At 44.9% G+C, this 22219-nt stretch overlaps 1 long non-coding RNA gene across 1 annotated transcript; it reads right to left on the bottom strand.

Annotated features, from left to right (window-relative positions):
* Window positions 1–334: 334 nt before the first annotated feature.
* On the bottom strand, window positions 335–3188 carry LOC146683619 (uncharacterized). Its single transcript, XR_014917600.1, has 2 exons — window positions 1569–3188; window positions 335–1457 (listed from the first exon to the last, which is right to left on the bottom strand). It is a non-coding gene; the product is annotated as an uncharacterized LOC146683619 (long non-coding RNA).
* Window positions 3189–22219: the final 19031 nt, after the last annotated feature.

Genomic DNA, 22219 nt, shown 5'->3' with positions numbered 1-22219 from the left:
GACCAAAGGCCTAATGGTGGATACTGGCGCAACATCACACATCCTGAATGATAAAACAGCGTTCAAGAAATTTAATGACGACTTCCAGCCGGGAACGCACTGTGTGGAATTAGCTGATGGCACCAGGTGTAAAGGAGTGGCTGAAGGCAGAGGAGATGCAGAGGTGTGCTTGATTGACAGCAGAGGGAGACAGTGTAAAACAACACTGAAAGACGCCCTATGCATTCCCTCATTTCCACAGAATATCTTCTCTGTGAGAGCGGCCACCACGAACGGAGCCACTATCATCTTTAAGAAAGGAAGGAACGTCCTTCAACACAGAGACGGTACAAAGTTTCACATCCATGAGCACAACAGACTTTATTACCTTGAGACTGTAAGTGAGTACGATGATAAGTGTAATAATTGTTTTGATGTGCAGACATGGCATGAAATTTTGGGACATTGCAATCATAGTGACATTCTGAAGCTACAAAATGTGGTTGAAGGTATGAAAATCAAAGGGAAAACTGACAAAGAAAGTTTGAACTGTGAGGTGTGTATTCAGGGAAAATTTGTCCAGACTAGGAATAGAAACCCTGACAGGAGAGCTGAGAAACCTCTCGAGCTGGTACATACGGATCTAGCAGGGCCGATAGATCCAGAATCACGAGATGGACACAGATATGCATTATTGTTTACCGATGACTTTTCCGGTGCAGTATTTGTATATTTTCTCAAAAACAAAAGTGAAACAATGCAAGCAACTGAAATCTTTTTGGCCGATACAGCCCCACTCGGGAAGGTAAAGTGTATCAGGTCAGACAACGGCACAGAGTTCATGGCAAAGAGTTACCAGGTATTGTTAAACAAACATGGAATAAGACATGAAACTTCAGCCCCATATTCCCCTCACCAGAATGGTACAGCGGAACGTGGCTGGAGAACACTTTTTGATATGGGGAGGTGCATGCTTATTGAGAGTGCCATACCAAAGGAATTATGGACGTATGCAGTTCAAACAGCGGCTATCGTGAGAAACAGATGCTTTAACAACCGGACAGGGCAGACACCTTACTTTTTGCTGACTGGGCGGAAGCCCAATCTATCCAGAATGCGAAAGTTTGGGTGTGAGTGTTATGCTTACAAGCAAAACAAGGGTAAGCTGGATTCTAAGTGTACAAAAGGGATTTTTGTAGGCTACGACAAAAACAGTCCAGCATACAAGGTTTATTTCCCAGACAGCGCCAAAGTGCAAAAGTTTAGGCTGGTTAAGTTTGTAACCAAACACAATGAGGAAAAGCAAACACAAACTGATACGACATCTGAGGATGAAGACATACAGGTGAGGGAGAGACCAAACGTGAACAGGGAAAGCCCCAGTACCAGTTCACAGGAACCAGATACTGACAACCAACCAGAAGTGAACAGTCAGATGCCACTTAGTGATGAGACTGAAAACTCCAGAAGGTATCCTTCTAGAACAAGAAAGAAACCAGATTATCTAAATGAATATGAGTCAGGAGAAGACATTGATGATCAAGTGCTGACTAACATAGACTACTGTTACAGACTGATAAGTAACTCACCCGTGACATTCAGTGAAGCTGCAAGGTCACCCAACTCTAGAGAGTGGAAAGCAGCTATGGATGAAGAAATGCAATCCTTAAAAGAGAACAACACCTTTACCCTAACAATCTTACCTGAGGGAAAGAAAGCAGTGGGGGGTAGATGGGTATATGTGAAGAAAAACAGTGGTGATGGATCAGAAAAATATAAAGCACGGTACGTAGCTAAAGGTTACAACCAGTGTTTTGGGATAGACTATGATGAAACTTTTTCTCCGACTGCTAACCTGACAAGCATAAGAGTATTGATGCAGTGTGCAATACAAGAAAACCTGATTTTGCATCAGATGGATGTAAAAACCGCATACTTGCATGCACCAATAGATTTTGAAGTGTATGTTGAGCAGCCAGAAGGCTATGAAGTAAAAGGAAAAACAGATGAGAAACTGGTCTACAAGCTGGAAAAGTCACTTTATGGGCTTAAACAGTCAGGCCGAAACTGGAACAGGACATTACATGACTATTTGATAGAGAACGGTTTCATGCAGAGTCCTGTAGATCATTGTGTTTACACAAGGAAAACAGGAAAAGAAAAAGTGATCATGATCATATGGGTTGATGATATTATTATTGCAGCCAGTGATGAAAGGGTTTTGAAAACTGTGAAGGAAATGCTAACTGCAAGATTCAAAATGAAAGATATGGGGAAACTCAAACATTTTCTTGGTATTGATTTTGAGCAAACCCAAGATTGTGTAAAAATGTTACAAGAGAGATATGTAGAAAACATACTGGAAAGATTTCAAATGCAAGACTGTAAACCAAGATCAACTCCTTGTGAACAAAGGTTGAACTACAATGATGATGCTGAGAAAATGAACAATGTCAGAATGTACAGAGAGGCAGTAGGTAGCCTTATTTACTTGACCTCTTGCACACGACCAGATTTGAGTTTTGTTGTAAGTAAGCTGTCACAGCACTTCAAAGAACCAGCTGTGGAACATTGGACTACTGTGAAACATGTTCTAAGGTACCTGAAACAATCAAAAGACAAGACATTGTGCTACAGGAAAAGTGACAAAGATTTGAGAGTACAAGGTCACAGTGACTCAGACTGGGCTGCGGATGTGACTGACAGGAGGAGTACTACAGGTTACTGCGTAAGCCTGAATGAAGGAGGTACTTTGGTGTCATGGCGAACAAAGAAGCAGCCAACTGTTGCCTTGTCAACTTGTGAAGCAGAGTACATAGCTTTGGCAGCAACAACACAAGAATGTTTGTACTTGACACAACTGTTGCAAAGCATGTATGAGCATCAAAAGAGACCGCCAAAGATTTTTGAGGACAATCAAGGGACTATTGCATTGGCAAAGAATCCTGTTAACAGACAGAGGTGTAAGCATATCGATATCAAATATCATTTTGTGAGATCAACAGTTAATGCTGGAAATTTGATATTGGAGTATTGTCCGACAGGTCTGATGGTGGCCGATGTTATGACAAAGCCAGCAACAAAGGGGAAGTTATTGAAGTTTGAGAAATATATGTTTGGAGTGTAAACAAATAGTAAAGAAAAACTGTTTCTTTTGGAATGCATGTAAAGCTGACAACGTGAGTGCAAGTGGGGGTGTTGAGCTAGTTAATAGGCATGCCCTCGTTGTCATCTGTTGTGAGTTTATTTTGAAAGGATGCTTCCTGTTATGCTGCAGAGTGCACGCGAGAGTTCAATAATAAAAACTAAGTGTTGTTCCGGTGAAAAGCCGATGCCCCACGTGTGATTATTCCTCCGTCTAGACAATATAAGTATCTTCAATATTCATGCAGATTCCGCTGGAAGACCCGTCTCTGCTAACAGAAGCCCACATCGTTTCTGGGACACCACTCAGACAGCCAGCAATTTAAGGAGAACATGCGGCTAAACATGTCACTCCTGGTCTGATTGGGGAGGGGACCAGAGAAAGCTACAGAGTCCGACATTGTTTTGGCAAAGTTGCACACCAATTCAATATTGATTTTAGTGACCTCCGATTGGCGTAACCGGGTGTCATTACTGCCGACGTGAATTATGATCTTACTGAATTTACGTTTACCCTTAGCCAGCAGTTTTAAATTTCCTTCAATGTCGCCTGCTCTGGCCCCTGGAAGACAATTGACTATGGTTGCCGGTGTCTCTAGCTTCACATGTCTGAGAACAGAATCACCAATTACCAGAGTTTGACCCCCGGCGGGTGTGTCGCCGAGTGGGGAAAAACGGTTAGACACATGAACGGGTTGGTGGTGTACCTGGGGCTTCTGTTTAGGACTATGCTTCCTCCTCACCGTGACCCAGCCTCCCTCTTTCCCCAGCTGCTTGGGGTCTGCCGGGGAACAGCTAGCGGGGCCTACGCTATCTTCGGCTGCACCAGCTACAGGGGCCTGGCTAGCTATGGGTGAATGAAGGGTGCGAAGCCGAGTCTCCAATTCAGTAATCCTGGCCTCCAGCGCTGTAAATATGCTACATTTGTTACAGATATCATTACTGCTAAAGGAGGCCGAGGAGTAACTAAACATCTGACACAATGAGCAAGAAAGTGCAGGAGGGACAGGTGAAGTAGCCATTGTGTTAACGAGTCGGCTACGAGCTAAGCTAAGCTAGCGAAACAGTACAGAGACAGTGAGTGAATACTTTGGCTATAAATTAGGTAGTGAGTACACAGAAAGTGTGCTTCGGATGAAGCACGTGAAGATTATACTATGAAAGAAGAATGTATCTAAAAGTTGTTAATTAAATTGCTAAGCAAATAAGCTACTCAGAAACACCACTGTGTTTGAGCAGGAACAGGAAGTGATACTCTACCGCAGAGCGAGCGAACACCAAGTGACAGCGCCACCAAGGTACTGGAGCTCAGCCCACAAATATGTTGGCATTATTATATTTAATATGTTGGCATTATTACATTTGGTTCAATGCGCAATGTATAAAAAAAAAGTACGAGCTTTGAAAACTGTTTCTGATAGAATGAAGAGTAGACCGATATATTAAATATTCCTTTATTGGGTGAGAAAATCATACCATGTCAAACTGCTTTAAGTCATACAGAATAGATATCAGAGCCTTAAACAGGCTGGCTTCTGCTAAATGGGTCAAACTGGGTTGAAAGTCTACAAACACATAACATCCTTATAGAATATGATGTAACACTATAGATCAACTTACCTCAGACTATGTAAAGCATATAAATAATTACAGCAATATGATGCAACAAACACAGCAGTACTACTAATCCAAAATACTCAAAGCTTCATAGAACTGAAACAAACATTTATTTTTAGGTCCATTCTGCTGCTGATACATACTTTAGGTTTCTGAACATTAAACTTGTTTCTGTCATGGTCCTGGGTCGGTGACCCAGCGCTTTAAGTTTATTATTATCATTTTCTAGTTTATTATTATGATGATTATTATTGTTTGAGTTCTCTTCGGTCTGCCTCTGAGTCTGCGTCTGTATCTCTGTCTGTCTTTGGTGTCACCCCGTCTGTTTGTGAATCTCTGTTCAGTTCAGCGTCTTGTCTGGTTCCCTGTGTCTGAGCTTCCTGTTTTATTGTGAAGGTCTGTGTCTTATGTGAGTGTGATCAATTTACTATTCCCCTGTCTCGTCAGCTGTAATTGCTCCCAGCTGTGTCTCCCTCCTGTGGCCCATTCCCTGATTACTCCCAGTGTATTTAAGCCCTGTGTTTTCCTGTGCTCTCTGTCGTGTCGTCTGTTTAACTTCATGTCTGTCTGTGTTTCTCTGTGAATCTCCCGTGTAGTCTACATTTTTCCATGTTTCTTCGTGTCTCTCTGCTCCTCGCTCCATGTCCTCCATTTTGTATTAGTTTTCCCAGGTTAGGTTTATGTTCGGTTCTGCCCACGCCTTAGGTTTTGTGCACTGTAAATAAAACCCACTTGCACCTCCCCCATTGTCTGCTATTGGATCCTCCTTTCTCACCCTCCACACGACTGCTGCCCCAGCCGTGACAGTTTCTGCCTTTCATAGTGTTTAACTTGAAGGCCCTGAGTACTTTCTCCCACAATGAAAACACTGGAATGATAAAATATTTTGAACATTACCTAATAAGACTGATTCAGGACAGACAATTAGTTATTTTAAACTTTTCTAGCAGTCCTTCACAAACAGGGAACAGTCTGTCTATTCTCTATCTGTCAGCTGCTGCTGGCTCTTCCTCCTCCTCTTCCTCACACACTGCTGAGTTTGTCCTGGTGGATCATCAGGGGTGCAAAGCCTCACAGATGATGTGCAGCAATGGGTCCCTCAGTCTGTCCTCAATCTGGACACTTGCAGTTGTCACACATGGAAATCAAATGTGTGATAAGCTGCAGGATTCAAACACAAGTGTAACTTCTAAATACATGTTCATACTTTTATTACACAATTAGAGAGAAAGAAACAGAGAGAGAGTGCAGGACAGACAGGTGACAGTCTCAGGTGTAGACACTGCTACAAAACAGCACAAGAGAAGGAAGATTTAGTGTTTGTGTTATTACGAGTGCTCAACAAGAAGAGTTCCCAGCTGGTACAGTCGACACATGTGTGACTCCTGTGATTAAAGCATCTTTCTTTCAGCTTAACGAGTGAACCGTCAGCTCGTTCAAACACACGTTAAAGTCCGTTTGGCTCGACACCACCGAACAGAGGCAGCAATATAACATAGCTAACATTAACAGTGCAGTGGATCCTGCTTGTGCCGCGATAGGTCGGCAGCCTTATGAAATTTCCCCTTGTGGGACTAATAAAGGTATATCAATCAGTCAATCAATCAATATTAGGACTGCAAACCAAGCAGCATTCACTGACTTTCAGCTTGTTGTGTTTGTGGATATATGACTGACTTTAATTATCCATAAAACCATCACGTTCTCTGTAAGATTAGGGCCAACTATATATATATTTTTTGAAGTAGAGGCTTTAAAACCAAGTTAACACTAAAAGTACACACATCACTAATGTCACATAACTTTTCCGACATGTGGCCAACAGTAATGTTTTAATGTTCTTCATTATTAAACATTCGCACATAAATAAGTAGTGATGGGTACCGGTATCCGGTGCCATTATGTCCGCTTTGAAAAAAGCGGTCGGATAAAACCTAAACAATACCCATCCCTATAAATAAGTGACATCATATTCAGTACTTACTTTTGACAGTTCACTCTTCGGCCGCTCCCTTCTGTCGTCTGCCGTATTTTGCGGCAAAATTATCCACACCCACCGCCGCGCTATGGATTGTGGGATATATGGGACCACGAAGAGTACACCGGACCACGCTTGATATTTGGGGAAATCAACGGCGCATTTGGAGTATCCATTTGAAGTACACTTCGAATTGGGACAGCTGTCGCCGCGTGGCGGTGACATAATCGCACTCAAAATGCGTACTTCAAGCGTGCGGTCTCAGCCTGTGACACCTGTGCTGTAATTGTGGTTAACTTCTGCCTTCTGTCTATCAGCATTGCACATGCACGAAGGACATCCTGTTTGTACAATAATCCAGTCTAGAAATAATAGATTCATTACCACGTTTTTCAGCATCACTCTGGACAGACAGGATATTTCTAATACTTTTAATATTGATATTTTTCCATTTTAGAGATATTGTGCAAATGTAAGAAAGAATTCTCACTCCATGGACTTGTTGCCACTGATTTCAGTATATGTCTTCTCTCTTCCCTGTTTCTTAGCGGGTTAAACATGAGCTAAAGGCGAGAGCCTAAAAACCGGCTCAGGGGAAAATTTAGGTAACACGTCACTTTGTATGAAACAAAAAGAATCACTAGAGGTTCACAACAATCTGTGAAACTACACTGTGAGATACTACCAGTAGTACTAACAAAAATGCTATGAACATTTCTATAAGTCACTTTAATACCAAGAGTACAAAGAATCACAAGAATACACTGGATTTTCTAAACTATGAGTGTTTGTTTCAGCTGTTTGATCAAAGACTGCTGTCCTGAAAGAGCAGGCATCCAAAATTAAAGTTTTCCCTCTTTATAGGACACTTGCAAACACTGGACAGCTGCTTCATCCAGCCATGCTTCACAAAACCCAAGACATTTACATCTAGAACAAATAAGAAGAGTTAGGATTAAAACCAGAAAACCAATTAGCCTTCCTGTCGTGTTCGGGTCAAATCTGAAATTTACAACTTAAAACCACTCATAAATATTTTGTCTTACATCTGATTGCCTCAAGGCCTTATGACGTCCTCCTTGAACATATAACAGTGATGATCACCTCTTTTATTGAATTTTATTGAAGACAAACAAGCTGATGAGTAAGATAACCAAAAAAATGTGAAACTCTGTTATAGAGTCTGACAGCTGCTGGTAAGAATGACCTGTGGTAGCGCTCCTTCCTACACTGTCGGTGTAAAAGTCTACTGCTGAACGAGCTGCTCAGTGCTCGTACAGTCTCATGCAGGGGATGGGGGGTGTTGTCCATGATGGATGTTAGCTTAGACAACATCCTCTCCTCCCCAACCTGCTCGATGGACTTCAGCGGACAGTGCAGGACAGAGCTGGGCCTCTTGGTTAAGTGTCCCCCTGTCCCTCTCTGCTATTCGTATGTATTATTGTACGGTCTACCTTACAGTATAAAGCACCTTGAGGTGACTGTTGTTGTAATTTGGCACTATATAAATAAAATTGAATTGAATTGCTATTCCACCACTCCAGCAGACCACAGCATAAAAAAGAGCAGATGCCACCACAGTGTCGTAAAACCTCCTTAGAAGAGTGTTGTTCATCGTAAAGGATTTCAGCCACCATAGCAGGTGGAGACGACTTACCGTATTTTCACGACCATAAGGCGCACTGTGCTAAAAGGCGCAGTCTCAGTTATGTGTGCCCTTACTGTATTTAACACACACATAAGGTGCACTGGACCATAGGGCGCATACAAGTACCGTATGCGTATTTAAAAATAAAGCGGGAGCAAACCTGAGTTCGGTACCTTACTCACATTTTTATTACCAGTAATCGTCATCATCAACAACACACAAGCATACAAGTGTGCATATTTAACAATAAAGCAGGAGCAAAACAAAGTTTGGTACTCACATTTTTATCATCAATCAAACCCATCGAAGTCCTCATCCTCTGTGTCTGAATTGAACAGCTGCGCTAAATCTCCATCAAACATGCCAGGTTCACTTTCTTCACTGTCAGAGTCTCCTCGGAAATGATGCCGGCTTTTGCGAAAGCTCGAACAACAGTGCCAGCAGACATGTTAGCCCAAGCATCTACAATCCATTCGCAAATTGTGGCGTAACTCGCCCGGCGCTGCCTTCCACTCTTAGTGAAACTGTGGTCTCCATCGGTCATCCATCGCTCCCAGGCCGCTCGCAGCCTTACTTTGAACGGGCGGTTCACACCGATGTCCAGCGGTTGGAGTTCCTTTGTCAGGCCTCCCGGAATGACAGCAAGCTCACAGTTCCTTTGTTTCATTAGTTTTTTCACATCGGCTGTGAGATGGGCACGCATAGAGTCACAGATTAAGAGCGATGGTGACGCGTGGAAAAAACCACCTGGTCTCCTTACATACACCTCCCTCAGCCACTCTTTCATCATTTCCTCATCCATCCAGCCCTTTTCATTTGCCTTAATGATGATTCCTGCTGGAAACTTCTCTTTAGGCAAAGTCTTTCTCTTAAAAATCACCATAGGCGGCAGTTTCTGTCCATTAGCATGGCAGTCAAGCACAACAGTAAAAGAAGACTTTTCGTGCCCTGTTGTGCGTATCGCTACCGTGCTGGTCCCCTTCTTCTCCACAGTGTGACTCACCGGGATGTCAAAAGTGAGCGGGAACTCGTCCATGTTTGTGATGTGGCTGGGCTGGATGTTTTTGTCGCCGATGTGTTTGCTGCAGTAGGAGCGGAAGATGGCCAGCTTTTCCTTATAATCCGCTGGAAGTTGCTGCGCTACCGTAGTCCTGGTCCGGATGGAAAAATGGCACCGTTTCATAAAAAGTGAAAGTGAAACTGCTTTTAGCCGAATGGTGACCGTCGAAACGCTTCTCCCGCTCGTTCTTTGCTCGATGATCCACCGCTCGAGTCTTTCCTCCAACTCGGGCCACCTCGCCTTATGTCCGCGGAAACTCAGCTGCGTTTTCTTGACCTGCCGGAGCTTGTTTTCCAGCTTCCTCCATTTGCGAACCATCGATTCGTTAATCTTAAATTCTCTCGCCGCTGCTCGATTTCCATGTTCCTCCACGTAGCTGATGGCCTTCAGTTTAAACTGTGCTTCATAAGCGTGTCTCGTTGCCATTTTCAGGGTTGCGCCCACACTTCACCCTTTAGCGTTCTCATGGTGTTCTCTACTACGTCCTCCTTACAACACACAGGGCGCACTGCGCTATAGGGCGCGCCGTACTTTTTGAAGAAAATCTAAGACTTTTAAGTGCGCCTTATGGTCGTGAAAATACGGTAGACCCTTTTTGTAGAGTGCATTTGTGTTTGTGGACCAGTCCAATTTATTATTGAGGTGAACACCCAGGTAATTTTACTGCTCCACCGTTTCACTGTCCAAACCCTGGATGTTCACTGGTGTAATAGGGGGTGGCTTTTTGCTGAAGTCAATCACCAGCTCCTTCGTCTTGCTGGCATTAATGTGAAGATGGTTCTGTTCACACCAGCTGATGAAGTCATTGATAACCACCCTGTATTCCAGTTCGTTTCCCTCCGACATCCGACCCACAATGGCGGTGTCGTCTGACAACTGTCCATGTCATAACGGAAGTCTGCCGTGTACAGGCTGAAGAGGAAAGCGGCGAGTACTGTTCCTTGTGGGGCCCCCGTGCTACAGACTACCACCTCAGACACACAGTCCCGCAGCCTCACATACTGGGATCTACTGGTAAGGTAGTCAACAATCCACAAGGGCAACTTATGGTCCACTCCCTGTAGCTTTTCCCTTAGCACTGAGGGCTGGATTGTGTTGATGGCACTGGAGAAATAAAAAACATGACTCTCACAGTGCACCTGGCACTCTCCAGATGAGAGAAGGCCTGATGCTGCATTTAGATGACAGTGTCATTCACCTCGATGTTCGGCTGGCAGGCAAACTCCACCGGGTCTAGGTTTCTCCCGACTAGTGGGCGAAGGTGGTGAATTATGATCCTTTCCATGGTCTTCATCAGGTGTGAAGTCAGTACAATGGGTTTGAAGTGGTTCGGCTCCTTGGGGTATGTTGTCTTTGGGACTGGCACCATGCAAGAGGTCTTCCACAGAACGGGGACCCTCTCCAGACTGAGACTGAGGTTAAAGATGTATGTGATAACCTCACAGAGTTGATCTGCACAGTCCCTCAATAGTCTGGAGCTGATTCCATCCAGACACGTGGCCTTCCTGGTTTTCATCTTCCTTGGCTGACTCAGCACCTGGTCAGCTGTGATGGAGAGGCTGCAGTGTAGGGTGTGGGTGGTTAGCTCCTGATGGGGGGAGGAGGCAGTAGAGTCGTTGAAGGAAAAAGGGGGCAAGTGAGGTGCTGTCCACTACTCTGTGAAGTCACCAAATTAGTGTTGTAATGCTAATGACCTTGTTAAGAAAGGGGGATGAGTGGAAGCCAGCATTTAACACGGGTCAAATTCCTTCTCCGAGTCCATATAACACATGTAGACATACATGTAAGTCACTTCTGATGAACAACAACTCAGTGTTTGTGATGCTAGGGAGGCAATGAAACCAGTGTAAACCTGTTCAGACTGAGAGTGAATTATGAGTTGAAGAAAATAATCTTGTGGATAGAGGTGAAAAGGAAGAAATAAAAGTATCAAATTGGGTAATTTTAGGTCAAATGTGAGTCATTATGATGGGCGATATTTTTATATACGGAATGGCAACCAATATGTAATGAAATGAAGAAATGTATTGCTTGAAATGTATGTGCCTCACACTGTGGTTTAATCACTAAAATCTCTCTCCATGTTTTCCTTCTACATTTATTGATTCATTCAAATATACTAGATAAGAAAAAATGTGAAACCTTCATTAAAGAAATCTAGTATGAGTAGGGATAGGTATCGTTTAGGTTTTATCCGATACCGGTGCCAAATCGGTACTTTCGAAACGGTGCCGGTGCTCAAACGGTGCTCAAACCGGTGCTTAAAGAATGGAGAACACAAAATTGGTCCAAAAACCTCTCATGTTCAGCTGGTTTTTTTGGTAAAAAGATAACAATGTTAGCCTTTTCTGCAGCTATGGGGCATATATGGTATCACTCTTGGCTGGAAGCAGTGCTTAAACAATGGAAAAAACACAAACTTTGTCCAAAAACCTCTCATGTTTAACTGTTTCCCACTTTTTCTTTGGTCATTTTAGCCTTTTTGGCCAGGGTGAAGGGAGTATCTGCCATCAAACAAGAAGACAGCTTTATGTAGCTACGATGATGTTTGCTAGTTCACCTTACATGCATTAATGTAATAACGTGGTTAGCCTACTCAACGTAAATTACACACGAACAACATTAAGCTACTCACGCAGAGAAGAACGGCTGCTGCTGCCATCATCATCCGTCATCATTTCTGCTACACTGGCAGGGCTAGGGGCCAGGACTCTCCTCTTCTTGTTTTTGGGGATGTTGCTAACTCCGGGTCCGATAACAGGCACCACACCCCCTGTAGATGTGCTCGGTGTGAGGTCTCGCAGCAAGCCATCAAATATGGCACATTTTTCGGCTTTAAAAAAAAAAACGCTATACGTCGCCAGGTGTTTCATCGGATTCGAGGTGTTACCTCCTTTGACAGTATCACAGTATCAGCTTAAAGCACTTGTTGCTGCTGAGTTTGCATCTTTTGCTGTGAAGTACAACCAGAGTTTGACCGCTTCGCCTTGGGCATTTTTAATCTGTAGCTCTGCTCTAAAAGAACGTACGTACCTGGACCCGCCTACTATCCTCGGAAACGTAAAATGATTGGCTAGAAGTGTATCACAGCTCAGGAAAAAAAAGCACTGAAATAAAGCACCGAAATGTGCGCTGCTTTTCGGTCTGGTTACTACCGTTTATGTCAGAACCGGTGCCATCATGGCACCGGACACCGGTACCCATCCCTAAGTATGAGACAGAAGATATGTGAGACATCTCACATATATAGAAATGTGAGATGTGAATGAATAAATGAGAAAACTGAAACAACTGCCATCTGCTTTTAAAATAACCACATGCACAAAACAGTTAAAAAGTGAAGAAGAAATAAAACCAAGGTCATATTGTTGTCTTTGGATTATCTAAGGTAATCTGATCTAATTGTTCATAAGGAATGAGGTGGAACAACATATTGTCTTACACATGTGCAAGCATACCTAGTCACACACCAACCCTTTTAAAAACTCTGTAAATAGCATCTGGGACATTTTCTATTGTGGTTACACTGTCTTGACAGGCATTTCAAAAGTTCAGTACACCAATTGTCAGCTCATATAGTAATAATAATAACAAATTAAATAGGAACAGGAGCTTTTTGTGAAATACCTGCTTGACTGCAGAGAGCAGAAAACATGATCACATGAACTCAATAAAAAAATGCAGTAGGCTAACTGAGAGTTCAGTGAGGCAAGATCACTTGAAAGAACTGAACATGATTTAATGGCAGAGAAACTAATGTATTTGGTGACTACACTCCGATTACCCATAACAGCAGATGGAATCCCTGTAGTGACAGGTTTTAGGACAGGACCCCAAGGAGTCTAGATGCTGGAGCTTAAATGGAGCTCTGCGCAATTCAGGTGAGATGAAGACAGGGAGGAGATTGGTTGCACAAAGGGAAAATGATGGAAAGCACAGATTTCAAGCACACAGAGTGGAGGCTCAAAGAAGATGACTGGACTAAGGTAATGAGGATAATTAAAAAAAATAATGAAAAAAAACAAAATCAAATCTGAACTCCATTACTTAGCCCCAACCCAGTCATGACCCTTCAAAGGCAATTTGTGCCTCACTTCTTACAAGTTCAAAGGGGGTGAAACAAGTTCCCATGGGTAAGTGATCTTTGAGGTTTAAATCCCCATGAGCACATAAGAACATTCAAAGACTATTCTCACTCTGCTATTGTGAAGATGTACCTTTTAGTCCCATAATGGATCTCAAGGAGATGAGAAGAGGCTTTTGAAGAAGTGTATGGTGAAAAAGAAAATCCTTTATCCTAAAACTCACTCATCCTTTACTCAGGAGAAACTAAGATGAAGCAGCATTAACTTAATGAAAAGCACTCACTGAGGCACAGATACATAAACAGTCACCAGAGGCAGTGAAAAGAATTCATTGGAAAATATTTCACACCACAAAACAAGATATAATATACTTCACTAAGCTTTTTTTTTTTTATCAACAGATAATCCAGTTTTCTCACTTAGACAGAACCATAAATGCTGTTCATCCGTCCATTCTCTTCTGTTGTAGCCTATCTCAGCTGTCACAGGTCAAAACACTCTGGGCAGGTCACCAGTCTGTCAAAGAGACTTGTGAAAGGCGCTATGCAAAGGTAAAACTGATATTATTTTTGAAATTACTACAAATATTGATTCATTATATTTGTATTGTTTTTAATTAAAGTGACATGATATCAAAAAACTGTACCTTAATAACATTTGATCTGAAAAACCTTAGCTATTGTCAAGAAACACAAGTCAGTTGATGACTGATTAGGAGGAAGTCATTAGTTGACTCAGAGGTAGTAGCAACACGTTACGGAACAACAAACACTCCAAACACACCCTTAGAGTCAAACAATGAAGACACACATCAAATGTAGATTTATGATAAAATGTGTCCTTCGACAAAACCTTCATAACTTTGTTATGAATAGAGGTGTTTTGTTAATGGAATGTAAAGAAAGTGGATATATAAAAAGGATGATCTCCATTTAGAAAACAAATATTTCCAAAACTGACTACTAGACTTGTAGTCAACACCCTCTCTGTTTTTCACATAATGATATTATCCTATATCCTCGTATGTGATTGGCCACAATGTGGAGAGATTGGAGCATAGCTGAGCCACTGTGTGAGAGCTGAGCAGCGAAAGGAAATTAAGTGAGGAGCCGGCTCTCGCTTAATGGGAGTCTCGACTCTTCTGATTCCCTACAAAGCACTCTCTAAGCACGGCTCTTAGAACTGATGCTTTTGCGCATGACACATTATCGAACATTACGTTGTGTGTCATGGATACTGTTGACTCCAAATCTCCCGAGAAAGACCGAGACAGCAAGACCAAGACAAGACCGAGTGATCCGAGATCAAGACAAGACCAAAACCAAAGATCGGTCTCGAGACATCCAACTCTACTGACTACATGAACAACACTTTACAGTGGTTGTATATAAAAAACATATCTGTACCCATTCATCTCTCCATCTGTTACAGGTTGTCATGTAGGGTGATGGAGTACCTGGAGGGAACCTATGCAGGAGTACGGAGAACGGTTCCTGTGTGGGAACAGAACACACAAAACATAACATAAATTATTTGCCTAACATTTATCTCCATTATACAATTAACTTCCTAGGACCTGGTGTCCACATATGTGGACATCACATTTTGGGTTGTCTAGACCAAAATACTAAATTTTGCTCTACAAGGGCCTGATATCCATTTATGAGGACATTATACTTTCAGTGTTCTATCAAAATTTAAAACGAATGTCTTCATATGTGGATTTCATTTTTCTCAGAAAAAGAAATCCGGTAAAAAAAAATAAAATCCGGTGACTATTTGTTTTTACATTCATCAGGTCCCAATCAGCCTAAATAGTAAAGAGTTAAAAATGCATGCCATGAAAGAGTTCGGGTCTTAGAAGGTTAAGAGTCTTAGCAGGTTAAGTCAGTTGTTTTTATATATACCTTATGTTGGGGAACTGGGTGTTGGAGCTTAAACAGTTTAGGCCAACATTTTGCTGTGATCTTTATTTTGAGTTTGTAGTTATAATCTTGATTATTTTGCATTACAACATAAAACAATATGCTCCACAAATTTGTCCTGCCTTGTTAATCTATTGGTTAAGTAAGTAAGCAGGACGTGGAGCAACAGTTTTCTGATCGTCGCCGTTTATTGTGGTATCGTTGTAACATAAAAGGAATGTAAACAGAGCTCCCACCAGAGGCATTTGTTTTGTATTTTTCGGTTTGTATCGAGAATAAATGTTTTCCTTTTTTTTACATTTGCCTCGTTTTTGCTACCGAAAGGCATACAAGCGATTCAAGAAGAGCACAAGTCAGAAACTTTACGTCCTGCAGAAGTGGCAAAGAAGGACCAAAGGTTGCCGCTACACTGGGTATATCATTAAAAAAGAAAACTGGGGCAGAAAAAAGACAATATACCTGTCAGGGACTGGGTCTGTGACCCAGCATTTAGAGTTTATTGTTATATTTTTGTGATTTCTTAGGTATATTGGTAGGTATTGGTAGGTAGGTATGTTAAGATCTTGCTGTGGCTGTTATTAGTTTGGATTTGAGTTTCCTTGTATTTTGTTATTCATTGTTTATGTTTAAGTCCATCTAGTCATAAGCTCCTGGGTTGCCTAGTTATAGTTCTTGTTTATTTAGATTCCTTTGTGTCATCACTCCCTGTGTTAAGTCTCCCTTGTTGGTTAGTGTGTCTAACCTGTCATGTTTCATGTCTGCGTGGTTTATGCTGTCAAGTTCGTTTCATATCTGTGTCCCCTCATCTTTCCTGTTTATTTTGAAAATCTTGTTTCCATGTTCTGTGTACTTAGCTTACACTTTCCTTGTTGTGTCATTATGATCTATTGTGTCAGCTCTTTCCTCATGTGTTTCCACTTCAGCTGATCACCCCGTGTGTGTATTTAGTCTATGTGTTTCCATTCAGTCATTGTCAGGTCGTCTGTTGTACTACCCCTAGTCATGTCAGTTTCTAGTGTTTTGCATGATTGTGTTTAGGGCATGTTCATGTTTCAAGTCTTGGGTTTTCCTCACAGTTTCTATCATGCCCCTGCTAACTATCATTTTAAGGTCAGGTATCATAGTTGCCATAGTCTAGTCTCGCCCAATTTAGGTTTAGTTTTAATTCCCGCCACTGTTGATTTTACCTTGTTGTATATTCCTGTTTTTCATCAGCCACAATAAACGGCTCACTTTTAGTTTACCACAGTTTTGTGTTCCTCCATGTCCTGCTTTTACATCTACTTCCTCATCACCGGTGTACCCTACCGTGACAATATCCTTGCTTCATAGATTGCCTGTATTAGATAGATGTAATTAAATGACAGGTAGGTAAGGAGAGAGGAGTAAGGTAAGTGTCTTCCTTTGTTAAATGTTAAGGTTCAAATATTGAGGAAGGAGAGTACAAACAACCAGGGTCCAAGAGCTTGGTCAGACAATTGATTTTAATGAAATACACGCGTGGGAAGATCAGCTCCGTTCGCAGACGGCGCTGATCTCCGACTTAATCAAAGCATAAACAGATATTTTATACCATCAGGGTTTGAATTTAATGACGCCCCCTCAACGTCAGATCCATTTCATACAAAGGTCAGCTCAAAACCACAATGACCTTTAACACAGTTTAAAAAGAACATTCTCTGTCTTCATAGCAGATGTTTCCTGTCAACCCGCTTCTCCAAAACCGCAGACAATGTTTTTGCAGTGAGCGAGCACTTCTGCAAGCCCACAATTAAAAGCAAACATGATATGGGTCTGGGTGCAGTTCCCCTCTCCAGGGGCAAGGGTACCTAGACCCGGTTCGTAGAGTATGCTTGGGGAGTGTGATCGTGTGTACAGCGTCTCTTTATGTCTTTCTCCACGTTGGTTGAGTGTGGAGTAAGTGCATATGAGAGCATGAGGGTGGGCATGGATGTTTGTATCTGTGTGTGCCTGTATGTCTGTGTCTATATGTCAGGTTGGGTATCAGGCGCCACCTCTCTGGGGACATCTTAGGCCCTCCAAGGTTTGGAGGCCTATCTCCCCATACCACCACTTCTCCTGCCAGTGGCGGACTCCCTCAGACATCGGTGCGTTGGTGGTTCTTTGTGTCTGGGGATGGGCGTCCAGGTACACACCGGCTCACTCCTTGGCGGCCGCTTATCGGGGCCTGGAGCCTGGGGCTCGCTCGGGCCACTTCGGAGGTGGGGTGCCCCCGGCCTCTCGGCCTGGGGCTTGGTCACTCAGGCACAGCTGGCTGCCGGCGGAGCTCACGGGCGCGTCACTGCAACTCCCCCTGGCTTCTGCTCCGTGGCTGCTGAGTGAGCCCTCATCTGGGACTCTCCTCAGCTCTTTCTGGGACAGTGGCGCGGCTGCCCCTCTGTTATTCTTCCTTGGTCTCTTGTGTTCTGGGGGCCTCTGGATGTCTGGAGTTTTGATCTCCTTCATACCTGCTTCATGCCCTGGAGGACAGGGCTGTGGCCCCCCCACACCCTCTAGCAGATCATTACATGAAGGAACCTTTTAAAAAAAACAAGCGCATCCATGCTCACAGGTGTACACACGGGTGATCACACCCACAAACTACACCCTTTTTGGCTCCTACCTCAAAGCACACTGTGTTCTGTTGATCTTATGTGCTGCACAATAATGTTTAATATTTAGTATTTACTGTTATATTCCCATATATCATTGTGATGTTGTTCATTCTATTACTCTTGTTCTCTTCTGCTTGTTTTCTTTTTTCTTTCTCAACAGGTGATCCAGGTGATCGATATATGCATTTTTTTCTTTTTTTTTTCTGCCCATTCTGTTGGTTTTTGTTTTTTGCCCTTCTCCCCCGTCCCTCTTCTCAGCTGTTTCTCTTTCCCTCTTTCTTTCTCCCTTTCCTTCCCCCAGTCAAGTCTGTCCCGTATTCAGCAAGTGAAAATAAAATAAACAATAAAAGGTGAATCAAATGGACCATTATGGCAAGGCTGGGATGGTCAATTTGGTAAAGTAAATCCGTTGGGCATCCTTCTTTGCCTTTAGACAATAATTCTGATGGCAAAAGAGCCAAACGGGACAGGCTGCAGCGTTCCCTCCCAGGGCCCCGCCTCCGTGAGGCCTGGGCCGGTGGAGGTTGATTATTGTGAGGTATATGTTGAAGAAGCTTCAATCCCCTCTGGCTGCCACTGGGTTAGGGTCTGGACGGGTGAACCCATGTCTGGGTTCCCTGGTTCTGGGGCCCTCCCATGGCATTCCCACCCATGGCCCCGCCTCCTTGAGGCCTGTGCTGGTGGAGGTTGATGGTCAGGAGGTTGATGTTTATGACGCTTAGCTCCGGTCAGACGACTAGGGTTGCCTGATGGAACTGTCTGTCTGGCCTGCGGCCACCTCGCTTTAAAGAAGCTGAGGGGTCTCTGCAGGTGTGCAGAGACGGCCGTGTTCAGTTGAGGTGGGGAGGACTCGGAGCCTAGGCTCAGCTGTCCTCCAGCCGCTCTCCTCCCTCCTGACATCCTTTGAGTTGGGCCTAGTGGCCAGCTCTGCTGCAGGCTGTGTTCCCCTGGCCCATTGCCCGCGCTTCGCCGGTTCATACGCCAGTCGGACCTCTTTGTGTCTGACGGCTCGGCAAGAAGTTGACAGTTCTCCGGCCTGCGGCGCTGGCTCTCTGTCTGGCACATTGCCCAAATGTTGCGAGTTTACGTGGCCGGCCGGGCCCGCTCAGTGAGCTGACACCCCCAGTGAGTCACGTCCCTGGCTGCTCTGCAGCTCCGGGCAGTCTTCCCCTGGCATGTTACCTGCATTCGCTGGCTTACACGCCAGTTGGACCTCGCTGCAGCGAGTTTGCGTTCTCCAGCCTATTTTAGCCGGATTCTCTCTGGCATGTCAGCTGCTGCAGCTCCTGGCTGTGTTCCCTTGGCGTGTTGCCTGCACTTCGCCAGTTTACACGCCAGCCGGGCCTCGCTGTGTCTGATTATTCGGCCAGCGAGTGGGTGTTCTCCGGCCTGCGACGCTGTGCATGGGTGTCTCGTTTTCGAAGTTCACTCTTGCTGCTCCCCTGTCTGTGGACAGCGCTAGCGACTGCTCAGCCCTGGGGCAGACCTTCGGGTTAAGTCCCCACTTGGCTTTCAGTGGGCTAGACCGCCAGCCCTCCGTCTGCGGATGGCTGGGCGGCTCCGTGGTTGGATGGACCCTACAGGTTGCTTCCCAGCCTTGGCCCTGCGGCTTTGCAGCTGTACTGCTGCTGTGTTCCTCTGGCGTATAGCCCGCGGTTCGCTGACTCACATGCCAGTCGGCCCTCGCTGTGTCTGATACGTCAGCCGGCGAGTGGGAGTTCTCCAGCACGCAGCGCTGGCTCTGTCTAGTCGGTTGCCCCTGTATCGCGGGTCACCTGGCCAGAGCAGGTGCCCGCTCAGTGAGCTGACACCTCCTGTCATTCCGTTAGTGTCTCATCAGGCCCACTCTGCTGGCCCCCTGTCTATAGACACCGCGGAGTGGTTGCTATGCCCTAGTGATGAAGCCACCAGCACCTCCCTTGTCGTGGATGGTCCAGGTCAGCTGCTCTACTCCTGGGACAGGCCCTGGGCCTCATCCTACCTTGGCCATCCTCTGAGTGGCCGAGCTGCTGCGACAGGCTCTCTCTCTCCCTGGCTCTGTGTCACTGCCTAGTGCCAGGCAAGGATCTGTTGTGAATTGACTTCTCCAGCTGGCGGCTCTGCCTTCCCTTCTGGGTCGTCATCCGCATATCGCGGGGCTTCTGTCATAGCGATAGCCAGCTGCTGTGCTCGAGTGGCTTGGTAGGCTGTGTTGCCCTGGCGTTTTGCACGCGTTCACCGGCTTACATGCCAGTCGCACCTCGCTGCGGCAAGTGCCTTCTCCAGCCTAGTGTAGCCTGTTCTGTCTTGCGTGTTGCCCGCAGTGCGCGGTTCACGCGGCCAGCAGGGCTCGATTCTCGATTCTTGTTCCTCGATTGGGACGGCTTCTCGGCTCTGGCCGCAGGTTAAGCCGCTGCCGCTGCCGCTGCTGCTGCTGTTGCTGCTGCAGGCTGTGTTTCCCTGGTGTATTGCCCACGCTTCACCGGTTTACGCGCCAGCTGGACCTCGCTGTGTCTGATGCTATGCCAACGAATGAGTGTTCTCCAGCCTGCAGCGCCAGGGTCTCTGCATGCGGTTCACCCGTTACACATTAGCCTGGCCTCGCTGTGTCTGATAAGCCAGCCAGCGAGTGTGTTGTGTTCCAGCCTGCAGTGCTGGCTGTACTCGAGTGTTCCGTCCTCGAGTTCACTCTTGTGGCCCCCCTGTCTACGGACAGCGCTCGGCGGCCACTTGGTCCTGGGGTGACTTGCAGGTTGGGTCCCTGGCTTGGCCCTCCTCTCCAGCGGCATCTGCAGACTGCTGCCTCCACCCCCTGGCTCAGCTTCGCATTGCGAAGCCCTGATCAGGGTGATGTCTCTATTGGTGCGTAGTCACTGACTCCCGGCACCTTCACTCTCGGCGGTGCATTGTCTCCTTGCAGGGTGTCTTACAGAGTTACCCCGTACATATGGAATATGTAACGGTGTGGAGAGATAGTCTTGATATGCTAGAGAACGTACGGTTACAGTGTAACCTTGGTTCTCTTAGTGAGAGACTATCTCTCCACTGTGAGGCCACTCGGAGACGCGTTCCGATCAAACTATCACCGGTGTCACGTCCACACAGCTGTTTTATACGTAAGCTGTGGGTCGTAGCCGGGCGTGCCGGAGTGTCTTAAAGAAATATCCGCACCCCACGACCAAGGGGAGTCGTACCCCGTACATATGGAATAAGTAACGGTGTGGAGAGATAGTCTCTCACTAAAAGAACCAAGGTTACACTGTAACCGTACGATACCGTAAAAGTCAATTTATTTCTCTGCATGTAGGGAGGATTTTTTTCAGAGAACTGGTTCTCAGTAGTTCAGTTCATTGGATTGTGCTTATCGGTTACTATCGCACTTGTACAATTAACAAATTTCAGTTGTGTGCCAGAGGAAGAAAACAGTGGTGCATTCTACAGCAGGGATATGGACAATGTTTTGTTTTTTCACCTTTTAACAAAGGGGGAAATCCCTCCAACATGTACAAACATTTGAACACACAGCATGCAATTAATTTGCATGTTAGTAATGTCTTTGATATGCTGCTAAGTGATGGTAAGCCAATGAAAACCCAATAAGAATCGATAAGTGAATCAATAAGGAATTAAATTGCTAAATGATACTGATATGGGAAAACAGCCCTTATTTGTCGAAGCATGGACTCCACTAGACCCCTGAAAGAGTGCTGTAGTACCTGACACAAAGATGTTAGTAATAGATAGATAGTACCCACCCAGACAGATCTGGCCCAGATCTGGTGTCAAGCCAGCACTGCTGCCTGACTTCTGGCATGGTAAGTGGTATGTGATCCAGATATGGGCCAGGCCTGGCATAGATGGCACTGTTTGTGTGATGGCATGCCACATCTGGCCCGATTTCGGTTTGGTTTACATGGTCCAGGCTCATAGAAAACAGGTCTGGCCTGAATCCGGCATCAAGCTGGCACTTCTGACTGGCTGGTGTCATGGCAGGGTGTATGTCAACCAGATGTGGGCCAGGTCTGACAATGATGGCACTATTTGTCTGTGAAGGTTCTCAGTCATCCAGGTCATCGTAGTCAAAGGAGCTTGCAAAGAAAAGCGTCTGGACTTTTCACCTCTCATCCGAGAAGCTTCTTCAGTTCTAAAGTCAAATGGTGGGGAGTCCCAGATTTAAAGCTAGTGGGAG

Source organism: Copadichromis virginalis, linkage group LG22, assembly GCF_057382275.1.
Source record: "Copadichromis virginalis isolate Kocher_CV1m ecotype Utaka linkage group LG22, C_Virginalis_male_GT1.1, whole genome shotgun sequence".
In the NCBI taxonomy this organism is placed as follows: Eukaryota; Metazoa; Chordata; class Actinopteri; order Cichliformes; family Cichlidae; genus Copadichromis; species Copadichromis virginalis.
The sequence above is the reverse complement of the archived record's forward strand: the minus strand, read 5'-3'. Positions and strand labels throughout refer to the sequence as shown.